The 13,515-nt window shown below is 39.7% G+C and overlaps 1 protein-coding gene across 5 annotated transcripts in view; it reads left to right on the forward strand.

Annotated features, from left to right (window-relative positions):
• Positions 1–13,515, forward strand: part of ASTN2 (astrotactin 2) — a 1,014,855-nt gene that overhangs the window by 372,494 nt on the left and 628,846 nt on the right. The window lies entirely within an intron of this gene.

A 13,515-nucleotide genomic window follows, 5' to 3' on the forward strand; every position in this document is an offset into this window, starting at 1 on the left:
TCACAGAGGTTTTAGGTTAGCTTGACCCCAGTAACCATGTAGTCCCCTCCTGATTTTGTGGCTTTTTCCTTTATAAACTCTGTTGCTTTGGGCTTTGGGGTTGAGAGTTCTTTGGGGCATGAGCCTGCTCTCCACTACCGGCAATAAAGGACCATAAAATTTTATCAATGTGTTGTGCTCCTCTGTTTGCAGTGTCTCAGACACAATAAAGGCAAGGGCTATTCAAAATCAACGCATCTCAAAGTGTCAGTTTCATGCCTATAGATACCTTTTAAGTGATTTATTAGTTACCAAAGATCAGGGTTTCCTGTTGCATCCATTTTGTTGCAAACAACAAGATTTTATTTTATTTTTTTACCACTGTATAGTATTCTGTGGTATATATACATATCCCATAATTTCTTTATCCAGTCTTCAGTTGACAGACATTTGGGTTGATTCCACATCTTAGCTATTGTGTATTGAACTGCAGAAGCAGTTAAATTTAAGCAGTTAAATTCAATATAGGCAACAGAAAACACATAGAGCTTTCCTGGATACATAAAGTTTTGTTACTTAGGTCAGTTCGAAAACAGAGAACATCTTTGATTGAAAAGGATTAGCATGTGATATCAAATGTGCATGTAATACTGCTGATGGTGGTGGTATTGGTAGTGGTGGTGGTGGAAGTGGTGGTGGTGATGGTGGTGACAGAGCATATAATCTTTGTTTCTGTTATATAGTGTATATTACCCTATTTAATCTTTCTAATGATTCTATCAAATAGATGTTATTCCCATTTTACAGATGAGGAAAATGGAATTCCTGAAGGTTCACTAGAAAATGACAGAACTGGTATTCAAATATAATTTTCTCTAAATTTATAGTCCATGTTCCATTACCACAATCCAAGTTGTACCAGTCTATTATGGTCTTTTTGTGGGGATTTTGGATATGGTTCATCCTAATTACAAGTTGGTGTTTGCCAAAATGTCCCAGTTGGGCCCATCTAATATCTAGTTCTTTATGAGATACTACAGCCAGTGCCACATGGGATTAGAGAAGCGTTAGGTACACTGTCTTTGTTCCAGGAGATATTGATTGAGGTAGGGAAAGACAACAACTATTCATAATGTTGAAGTGAAGAATATTGTTGTGGGAGCTGCGATGGGTGGGATCTATCTCTGGCTCTAGGAAAACTAACTTTGGTTAAGGCTTCTCTCCTTCCTACTTCTGCTCATTTTCCTCCTCCTAATCTTAACATGATGGATTTGAGCAGCTGATCTAATTGACTCCTCCAGCTCTGCTTTTCCTGGACCCATGAATATTTCCTTCATGTGAGAGGCAAATAGCAGAATCTGTGTTTTGAATCAAAGGTGGGTAGAGAGTCTCTTTTTTGCGTTCAACCAGTGGCTTTCTGAGAGAGAAAGAGTAGCAGCCAGTTTACAGAGCCTCTGGAGGCAGGCATATATTCAACTGGTTACAGTTGATGAGTAGATTTTCATTCGGCATTGACAGAGTCTTTGCCTTGAGTGTTACCAGTGAAGGGAGACCGCATAGAAGCACTAGAATTTTAAAATCCAGATCTAGATTTGAATTCAAGTTTTGCCTCTCAATAGCATTCTAGCCTTGGGGTAGATTCAGTTTTTTCATTTGTAAAATGAGGAGCCAGCAAACCTTTCTGATCGATAAAATAAAGTAATATATGTATTATCTGTACAAAATGTCATATCTAGTAACTGCCGTCATCAAAAGCAAATGTCATTATCATCACCATCCTCCTCCTTTTCCTCTTCTTCCTCCTCCTCATTATCACTAATATATTTTCTTTTGAATTCACAAGCTCCAGTTTTGGTGATGTTCAAACACAGGTTGGATGACCACGAGGAAGACATTGCAGTAAAGTATTTGCATTATATAGCAGGGTAGGGTAAAAGCCTTTATAGTACCCTGTCAATCTCAGATCCTATGAATCAATTTAGAACAAATGATATGTGAGATAGGAGTTAAGGAGAATATTGAATCCCTGTGACTTGTGATGTTAAAGGCAGATGTCTAGGAGATGGGCATTCCTTTTGGCCTTGAAAAGCTGGTCTGCCTTGGACGTTGTGGAAAAGTAGGGGAATGCATGTGGCTACCCACGGAGAAAGGGAGCAGACAAATCTTACTGCAGTAGAGGATTTATGGACTATCAGGTAAAACTCCATTTCCCACTACTTCTTAGGAACAGTCTTAGTGTTAAGAGAAAGAGGTAAAGAGAACTGAACACAGATCTTGAGAAATCCTCCTCTCATTAGAAGCAGTATGGCCAACAATAGTCATCATGGGTCTACAGGGGCAGGAAGCTATGGAGGCTTAGAAGAAAAAAAATGAGCTTGCAGGTCAGTAGGTCTTGATTCATATTCCATATCTGTCCTTTACTAGTTCTGAGACTGAGAATGTCAATTAAACCCTCCCATCTTTCCTTTTTACCAATGTCAAATAAAGGCTGGGAGTTCTCAGTGCTCATATACAATAAAAGAGATTCTGTAAGCAAATGACACCAGATCAGACCTAGCACATATTAAATGCACAACAAATTTTATTTCCCTGCTTCTGCTTTCACCAACCTTGGGCCAAATCCACTGACATTTAGAAGAATGTAACATTGACTTTTTTGCAAGTTCTGATACAGAGGAGGTGGAAATATGCCTTTCATAGGAGATGATTGGTCCTGATCTTCCTTGGTAGCCATGGAAACTTGTGGCTTCTCGTCTGCTCTGCCTCTTAGCACTACTTGGTCCCTAACACTCCTCTGTCACTCTCCATTTCGTCAGTGTTGTGGACTGAATGTTGTGATGCAGGTAGACAGCCTATGGTGGTAAAAGGGCTAACATGAGGATCAGCCAGTGGCATATTTTTAAAACATAGCATTTTTGGTTCGTCAGTACATGCTGGTGATCACTGTAAATCTGAAACATGCCTTCCACCTTTGCCATTTATTTCTGAGCCTTTCTAGAACCTTAGCTCTTTTGAATTATCTCCTCTATGGTATTCATCTGTACTGCAATTTCATCTTTTCAATACAGGATCTTTTGCTTTACCTTAATGCATTCCATCAGCCCACTAAATATAAGTTGAATAGTCTTTAACCTCTTGAACTTGCCTCTTGTACCTGCCTCTTTTCTCTCTTTGCGTTTTTCTATGACTTTAACACTTAGAGGCCAGAAGAGTACAGACTCTAAAGTCAGACAAATATGACTATTGAAACTTCACTCTCTACTTCCTAACAATAGCCAAGTCTTGTTTTCCATTATTAAATGAAAGTAGTAATCTCTGAGTTGCTTGGCTGTTGGGAAGCTTAAATGGAATTATGTCCATACAATCTTTTTTTTTTTTTTTTTTGACAGGCAGAGTAGACAGAGAGAGAGAGAGAGAGAAAGGTCTTCCTTTGCCGTTGGTTCACCCTCCAATGGCCGCCGGCGTGCTGCTGCCGGCGCACTGCGCTTATCCGAAGGCAGGAGCCAGGTGCTTCTCCTGGTCTCCCATGGGGTGCAGGGCCCAAGCACTTGGGCCATCCTCCACTGCACTCCTGGGCCATAGCAGAGAGCTGGCCTGGAAGAGGAGCAACCGGGACAGAATCCTGCACCCCGACCGTAACTAGAACCTGGTGTGCCAGCGCCGCTAGGCAGAGGATTACCCTGTTGAGCCACGGCGCCGGCCGTCCATACAATCTTGAACACAGTGCCTGGCATGGGGGCAGCAGTTCATTACTGGAATATACTGATATTGCTATTTATACAAACTTTGCATAAATGATTGAACTAGCACTCTGTTTCCTTACTTTGTTTCATAGACTGATGGTTCTGCAATATGTTAATACTTTGGAGAAACAGCAGGAAATATAATTTAATGCAAGCCTTTTCAGAGACCTTAATACCAAGTATATACTCTGGCACATTAAGAGGGGATGCAGAATGTAGCGTGTCCCAGATTTTTTTGAGCATGGAAAATTTTCTTTTCAAGATATATCTCGTTTTATGGGAAATACTGTACTGACTTGAGACAGCATTTGTCACAAGTTTGTGACAAATATATATTTGTGAGAAAAATGGATCAAAAGGCAGGGGTTGCAGATTGTAATCCTACCTTCACACCCTACCAGTGAGAGATAGGCCAGGCATTTGCAGCATAGTGTCTTCGAATGAGCACTCCGAGTCAGGAGTCATGGTTTCTAAGCTCCTTTGGTATTTGAATATGAGTTCACCATCAAGTCTCTCTTTCCTTATTTGTCTACTGGGGATAACAACATCATTGACTAAATAGGAATTTGATGGAATGTTAATGAAATATTTAGAAATCATTTATAAAATAATAAGAACCAAAAATAGATGGCATCTTCTGTAGCATCTTCATCACCAACACCATTGTCAACATCTCCATCATCACTACCTTGAAGTTACCTTTGCATTTGCAGGCACATCTACTTGAAATGTCCACAGAGAAATCCTGAGAACCAACTATTTGTCGCCCTACTCGGTGGCTGCCACCAGTGAATTTAACTAACATTGTGCCAACTATCCAAGCCTGAGCTTTTGAAATTCTCCTTATTCATGGAGCAGAACTAGCTAAGGGTATTCTCTGGTGACCAGGCCATGTAGTCTTTTCTGGGGCAGAGGAAGGATGGAGAAGAGCCATTTAGCTTACTGTCTGTCATCCTTTTAAAGTTCTCTCTGGTTATACGGGGGTCTCTTTGAAGATGATGTTGGAAGATCTCCATCAGGCGGGGCCAGCACTGTGGCTCACTTGGTTAATCCTCTGCCTGCTGTGCCAGCATCCCATACGGGTGCCGGGTTCTAGTCCCAGTTGCTCCTCTTCCAGTCCAGCTCTCTGCTGTGGCCCAGGAGGGCAGTGGAGGATGGCCCAGGTGCTTGGGCCCCTGCACCCACATGGGAGACCAGGAAGAAGCACCTGGCTCCTGGCTTCGGATCGGCGCAGCGCAGGCCATGGCAGCCATTTGGGGAGTGAACCAATGGAAGGAAGACCTTTCTTTCTGTCTCTCTCTCTGTCTATAACTCTACTGTCAAATAAATAATAAAAAAAGAAAGATCTGCATCAGGTGAGATAATGAGGTCATCATAAGTCCACACAAACTGAGAACTGTAAGTAGTTCAGCAGGTAGGGTTTTACTTCCACACTGCTTAGTTTATATCCAGAGGTTGATAGGGACTTGTGGGTGGCATTGTTTATCAGCTTGGAGGCTGAAGTCAAATGATTTTCTGGATCAGCCCTATCACCCTGGGACTTTTGCCTGGCTTTTGGCAAGTGGTAGCCTCATTTGCCTTACATTTAAATTAGAGTAATAATATAAGCCATCTTATGAAGCTGTTATGAAGAATAAGTGAAATACTGCCTGAAATAATTTTAACTACATTGTTGGGCCCACAAATATTGTCATAAATGTTAGTGATGATTGTATATGAAGTTATAAATGTTATAAATGTTAGTGATGATGATGAGGAGGAGGAGGAGGAGGTAAAGGAAGAAGAGGTGGTCTGTTTTTAACTTAGAAAGTCACTTAAGGAAACTGGCTCACAAATTTTGTTTTGTAAATTGAAGTATTCTGAAATGTTTAAAAATATCAGCACCATTTAGAATATAAAAAAGAAAATAATTGCAAAGTATAATAAAGATACTCAAAATGTGACTTTAGAGAAATAAAGTTAGAAATATTTGGTTTGAAGGAAAGAAAGCTCAAGGCAACCTAACTGCCACCTGTAATTAACTAAACACCTACTCTGAAGTGGAGGAATTAAAAGCAGCCCACTTAACTTGGATAGCAAAAGTTGGCCCATAGAGTGAGATTCTAGGGCTCTTTCAACATTAACTACCTGAGAATAGAATCACTGCTTTGTAAGTGTTGCTTTTGCTGCTTTTGAAAGTAGGCAAATGAGAGATGACTGAATATTTACATCACTCTCCTAAAGGATAAACCCATGAAAGATCAGCGATCAGAGAAATAACATACAACTTAAAGGATACCACAAATTTGAGACTATCAAGGTCAGAGAATCAAGGACTAGTTCACAGCAGAGTTAGAAAAGGGCAGATGGGGAGAGACATGCACCCAAGTCAGCAAGGTGGCAGAAATATTGCCTAACATTGAGACATCACACTGAAGTAGTGCATGGAGCATCTAGACATATGAGACAGGCTGAGGATGTGGGGCCATCTACCCTAGAGTTTCTGAGAAAGCCTCAATTTTAAATACTCTTTCTTCCTGCCTCCAGCATGACACTTGCACTTGTCAGACAATGTGTCCCAATTTTAGTTTCCAGAAATACAGCAGAGAAGCAGAGAAGCACTGGAGCGCAGGTGCAAGAGAAATCCCACGAGACACTCAGTGAGGTTAATGAGGCACTTCAGCAATCTTTAGTGGTCATGTAGCTATGGCGGGCAGATGGGTGGCCTCAACAAGTGCTTTTTGTATAACTTCTGACCAGGCAAAGACCAGTCCTTGCCAGAGAAAGTGACTGAATACATTTGACTCGGGGGAGAAAAACACTATTTCAATACTGACATCTCTTGGTAGAAAGGGAAACAAACATTCATTCGTTCATGCATGCATTCATTCAATAGATATTTGTTGAGCACCTACTATATTCAGTCAAATGGTAAGCACGTGAAATAATAGGTGGTCACAAAATGTGAGGTCTGACATATGAGAGATACACAATAGATGACAACTGATTAAATGATTTAATTCCAGATATGGACATTGAGTCTCAGAGGAGCAAGATGATTTGTCCACAGGGGCTTGTAGATAATAAAAAAGCCAGTATTCCAGCATTTCTGGAAGTATACCATGTCCTGCAGAAACCAAGTGCTGAACAGTGAGGTTTTGAGGATAGGAAGGGAAAAGAAAGACATGGAGAACTTAGAGAGTCTTGGGTATGTGTCAGAGTGCTCAGTGCTGTCATTATAATGTCCCATTTAATACAGATATTCTTTGAGGTAATGCCATTGCCATTTTAAGTTAGAAAACTGAGGTTTTGAGAGCTTAGGTGACTTGTCAAAGGTTAGGCAAGAGTTTAATTTTAAATCTCCATGTCTAGAACCAAGGCCTATCCTCTTTCTCCTGTCTTAAGTAGCTTTTTTCCACCTCCTAGGTGCTTCTGCTCAAATATCTTGGGTTTCTAGAATTACAGTCCCTCACCCCAACCCCATATGCCATTGAAAGAAAGAAATTGCCTCCCAGATTCTTGTCCCTTAGGGATTTTAGGAGGAAGGAAACAATGGGAACATAGCTACTTTAGGTTTTCCACACAGAGATGTCTAATGAATCTGGATCTATTTTCTTCATTTTGTGATTGATTTTTTTCTAAATTTAACTTAAATTTGATTTTCTTCTCTCAACCTAGTATTTCCAACCAAGAATCAATTAATCCCCAAATTATAGGCAGTGTGTGGATCAACAATGCTGAGTTATTTCCATTTGAATTTCTCAAGCAATGCATTTATGCCATTTTCTACTGCCACTAGAGAACTTGAGGGGTTGGAAGGAGGGGAAATAAAAAGGAAATTAGATCATCAATGTGCTCCCATCCCAGCAGTCGATACGCTCTGGTAGAATTCTACTCCCTCAGCACAGCTTTTTCTCCTGCAAGTTACAGGAAAGGAACAGTAAGTAGGGACATGAACTAGGGACAACTGTGATGGTGACCATCTAAGGATCCTCATGTCATGATCTGAAACTGTTGTTTATTGAGCCTTTTTTTCCTAACTACATATGTTATCTTATTTTGTCTTCACATCAGCTCTGAAAGAAGATGACTGCTCCCATTTTGTCTTATGAGGATTAAATCAATGGGCAAACAGATTTTGTAGTTAACCAAGTGTTTGAACATAGGTATGTGTCTCCAAAGGACATCCTTTATGCAACTACATGATAGTAGTGAAATGGGATGTAGTGGAAAGTAGTATGATACAGGCAAAGGATGGACCATGGCTTATTCTAATCCCCTCTCTGATATATACAAATTATTCAGGTGATCTTAGGCAAGTCATTTAATTGCTCTGCACTTGTGTTCTCTGTAAAATGCATTAGTAGCAACACTTTGCTGTGGAGGTGAAATGAGGAAATTTGCCCCCATTAAAATGTAAGCTTCAAGGACATTGATGGTTTTGTTCATTTGTATTTCCCGTGTGCCTAGAAGAGTGTCCAAGTAGAACTAATGTTCAATAAAATTCATTGATTGTGTTAAAGATAAGTGCTAGGCAAAATGCTTGTGTCATAATAAGTAGTGAGCAAGTGGAGGTTCCTTTTTTTGTCTCTGCTTCCTACAGTAGTAATGCATTATAGAGTCTGCATGGGGAGAGGATGAGTATTATGGGATAGATGTTTCCACCTTGTTGCTGGCTATACCTCCTACTCAGAGCTAAGTACTTATGACCAGATCTCTAGGCTAGGAACTCTGAAGAAGTCACCTTTGTTTGAGTCTCACTGTGAAGTTTCTGCCAGATCCAGTTGCCATGGTAACTTACCAAACCCTAGTGGCTGCTCTGTGAGCATCTGGCCTTAGTGCAGGCTTGACCTGCATGTTTCTTCCTCCTTAACTTTAGACACAACCCTAATGATTTAGGCATTCTCCTAGTAACTGATTGCCCCAGAATACTGTTCATTGCCATTCTCCCTTCCATTTTTTATGTCTCTCCCTTCACTAATCTTTTCTTCTGTTTCTGTGAAGAATAATCCAATTCCTAATATGTTCTGATAATGTAGTGGATGAAGAGATAAATAAATCCTGGTTTCTGCTTTCATTGATAAGACAAGTACCTTTATCTGGTTTAGAAATTGCCATTTACCAAGGACCTACTATGAACCAGAAACTGTGCTAGGTATTTGACATTTTCTGTCTCATTTAATTCTTACAGCGCTCTTGAAGAATCATTTTATTACTGTTTCTAGGTGAGAAAGCTGAGAGTCAATAAGCTAGTATGACTACACAACCTGTGTTCACTCTTAAAAGACCTTGGGTACTATGAAGGTTGAAATGACATATGAGGAAACAATTAGTCCAGCAAATGCCTAGGGAAATGGAATGAGCAGTTTTGCTCCTGCTGCTCAGCCTTCTTCCCCAGAATGGGAGTCACTGTGAGTCAAGTGATATTTCTGGGAGATGGTTAATGAGTCAAAGGAATGCTTTGATCACACTGGCTTCTGGATGAAGAAGGTGCTATTGTCCCTGGTTCACTGTCCAGGTCACCAGCTCCTCAATGCCCCCTGCCTCTCTCTACCTTTCATACCCCTTCTTATTGTCTCAGCATCCTAAGAGTTTTTTCATGCTGGAATCCTTGTTACATGTTCTTCCTGCCATAATAAATGCCATGGAGTATATAGTAGAAACTCAGTGCTGTTGCTGTGAGTTATTAGGGTGAGTGTGGAGGCTGTTAAATAATATGTTGACTTTTTAGGATGAGATCTGTGCGTGGCACCAACTCCTTGTCCATATCCTATCCAGTAGACATCATCATGTTACCTTCCTTATCCCATTTAGTTACTAAAATTCTTATATTATCAAAGGTTAAGACAAATTCTTGTTATATTCAGGTAAGAGATATTACCTATTCACTTTTTCATGGAATCATTTTTAGGTTTTAGGTATTTCTCATCTCCTGAAACAAGAACTATTTCTTTACTTAATTTACTTTTTCATTTAATATTTATTTAATATAACTATAACAAATATATGCATAATCTACCATAAGTCATGCATTGTTCTGAGCTAGCAATAAATCAAGGATCCTGTTCTGAAGTTAAGCCACATCGAATTCCTAGGTTGTGAGCTTGGCATGAGAGCCACAAAGATAGTGATTATGGGATCTCTTTTCTCAAGCAGCTCACTATTTATTAAGAAGAAATAGATACACATATAAACAATTGCAAACAACTGAGATGTCATGAGGACTCTTGTGCTGTTGGAACCTGTTAGTATATCGTGTTTGATAGAATGCTTTTTGATTGATCAGTACCAGTGATGTGCTGGTAACTAATATAGTTAACATTATTCTTGAAAATGGTGATGCATTCGTCGAGATTGTACCATATGCCAGGCACCATGTTGGGTGCTGGGATACAATAGTGAATAAAAGATGTGGTGCTTTGCTCTCAAGGAGTTTACTGTCCATTTACTAGATCATAGTGTGAGGCATAAGGTATTTTAGGAGACAAAATTAGCCTATGTAGTTTCCCTGCTTAGGCTGAGGAATTTACATGTATGGTGAATCTTAGAAAGTGCTAATGGAGTGATGGGTGTTTAGCCTAGGGATAAAGATAGCTACATCCACATTTGAGTGCCTGGGTTCAGTGTCTGTCTCCATACTACAGTCCCTGTGTTTAACACCTGGCTTTAGCTCCTTAATCTTTGCTGATCCTGGGAGGCAACAGTGATGGCTCAAATAACCCTGTTCTTGTCACCCCCATGGAAGACCTGGACTGGGTTTCCAGCTCTTAGCTTCAGCCCAGCCTGGCACTGATAGGGGCATTTGGGTAGGGAACCAGTTGATGTGAGTGTGGTGTTTCTCTCTCCCTCTCTCCCTCTCTCTCTCTCATAGATAGATAGGTAGATAGATTGATAGATAAATTTTGATAGGTATTTAAAGAGTCATGGTGAGAGGACAAAGACACAATTGGAGTTCTATCTAAAAGAAACAACACCTACAGTAATATCAACATTATAAAGGATGTTGACTGTGGGATGCCTTCACAAGTTTAGCCTGTATCACCCAGACCAGGTAGGAGGCAGTGCAAAAGGTGTGAATATGTGGAGTTCCCATGCTACTGACTATGGATCACATCCTGTGAGCAACGGCTGTAAAATAGCTGAAAGAGTTTCAGCAAAAAGTGAAGTAGACAGATACACGCACACTTCCCTTATAATGCAAGTGAACAGATGATAGAAGAAATGGGGGAAAGATGTGGAATGTGAAGTGTGTGAGATGCACAGGACTACGTAGCTGTTTAGATGCTATAAAAAAGGAAGATGGAAGACTGGAACGTGATGTCTAGGTTTCTGGCCAATGAAAATTGTGGTGCTCTCCATAAGCAGAGGAATTCAAGCCCTTTGCCCATTTCTTTTTCTTCTTCTTCTTTTTTTTAAGATGTATTTTTTTTGAAAGGCAGAGTTACAGAGAGAGGGAAGGAGAAGCAGAGAGAGAGAGAGAGAGGTCTTCCATTTGCTGGTTCACTCACCAATTGGCTGCAATGGCTGGACCTATGCCAACGCGAAGCCAGGAGCCAGGAGCCAGGAGCTTCCTCCAGGTCTCCCACAAGGGTGCAGGGGCTCAAGTACTTGGACCATCTTCTACTTCTTCCCCAAGCCATAGAAGACAGTTGGATCAGAAGTGGAGCATCCAGGTCTCTAACTAGTGCCCATATATGGGGTGCCGACACTGCAGACGATGGCTTTACACACTATGCCAGAGCACTGGCCTCCCTTTGCTCATTTTGAAACTGCGTTATTTTTGTTGTTGTTGATTTTTTTAAGTTCTTTATAAATCCTGGATATTAATCCTTAATTTGCAAATATTTTCTCCCATTCTGTTTGTTGCCTCTTTGTTGAGTGTTTCCCTTGCAGTTCATAAACCTCTGAGCTTGATATGATCCCATTTATTTATTTTTGTCTTTATTGCCTATGCTTCTGGGGTCTTTTCCAAGAAGCCTTTGCCTATGCCAATGTCTTGCAGAGTTTCCCTGTTGTTTTCCTCTAGTAATCTGATGGTATCAGGTCATAGATTTAGATCCTTGATCCATTGTGAGTATTTCTGCAGGCATATATCCAATTTTCCCAATACCATTTGTTGAAGAGACTCTCCTTTCTCCAGGGATTGATTTTTAGCTCATTTGTCAAAGATTAGTTGGTTGTAGATGTGTGATTTCTTTTATGGGGTTTCTATCCTGTTACATTGGTCTACATGTCTGCTTTTTTGCCCGTCCCAGGCTGTTCGATTATAATTGACCTATAGTATATCTTGAAATCTGTTATTCTGATACCTCTGGCTTTGTTTTTGTTGTTTAAGATTTCGTTAGCTATTTGGGCTCTCTTCTGCTTGCATATTAATTTTAGAATTGTTTTTTTCTAAATCTGAGAAGAATCTCATCAGTGTTTTGATTGGGATTGTGTTGAATGAGTAAATTTGCTTTGGATAGCATGGATATTTTAATCATATTATTTCTTCTAATCCATGAACATGGAAATTCTTCCATTGTTTTGTGTCTTCTAATTCTTCCTTAATGTTTTATAGTTTTCTTTGTAGAGATCTTTTACATCCTTGGTTAAATTTATTCCAAGATATTTAAATTTTTTTGTAACTATTATGAATAGGACTGATCTTACGATTTCTTTCTAAGCCATGGCATTGTTTGTGTATACAAAGGTATTGATTTTTGTGTGTTGATTTTATATACTGCAACTTTACCAGACTTTCTTGTGAGTTCCAATAGTCGCTTAGTGGAGCCATTTGGTTCCTGTATTTATTGAATCAAGTCATCTACAAATAGGGATAATTTGACTTCTCCTTTTCAGTTGAATCCCTTTGATTTCTTTTTCTTGCCTAATGGCTCTGGCTAAAACTTCCTGAACTATATTGAGTGGCAGTGGGAAAAGTGGGTATCATTGTCTGGTTTCAGATCTTAGTGGGAATTCTTCCAACTTTTTCCGATTCAATATGATTCTAGCTGTGTGTCATATATTGCCTTAATTGTGTTGAGGTATGTTCCTTCTATACCCAATTTGCTTAAGGTTTTTTTTTTTTTTAATCATGAAAGGATGATACTTTCTCTGCATCTATTGAGAAATCATATGGTTTTTATGCCTCAATTTGTTAATGTGATGTATCACATTTATTGATTTGCAAATATTGAACCATCCCTGTATACCAGGAATCAATCCTACTTGGTCCGTATAAATGATCTTTCTGATGTGTTGTTGGATTCAGTTAGCTTAGTGTTTTGTCAAGGTTTTTTGCATTTCTGTTCATCAGGAATATTGGTATGTAGTCTGTTTCTTTGTTGTATCTTTTTCTGGTTTTGGAATTAAGGTGATGCTCGCCTCCTAGAGGAGTTTACTATCCCCTTCTCACACCTAAGGGAAATGGACTGTGGAGAATGGAGCAGATCACACAGCCCATGAAAACTAAAGCTCACATTTGAACCCACAGTCATCTGACTACAAACCCATGATCATTCCATGAGTTCCTACTGACTCTAACAGTACAGTGTCTTCTCACTTGCTTCCAAGGAGAATGGAGAGTTGGTATCATATAATTATTAACAAGAGTAGCCAACCAAGTTGGGAGGGGAAGGAAATGAACATCACTTCATTTTTAGCAGGCTTGTTTCTCTTTCCTTTACCAAAAGGAACAAATAATAAACTTATTTTGCAAAGAGTTAAACTAAGACACAAAACGTGGCCACTGAGATTTTATAACAAGTACAGAGGTTGGAATTTATGGCTTCTTTCTTTTTCTTCTTTTTTTTCCAGATTTCCATTAGAGAAA

Source organism: Lepus europaeus, chromosome 12 (genome assembly GCF_033115175.1).
Source record: "Lepus europaeus isolate LE1 chromosome 12, mLepTim1.pri, whole genome shotgun sequence".
Taxonomy (NCBI): Eukaryota; Metazoa; Chordata; class Mammalia; order Lagomorpha; family Leporidae; genus Lepus; species Lepus europaeus.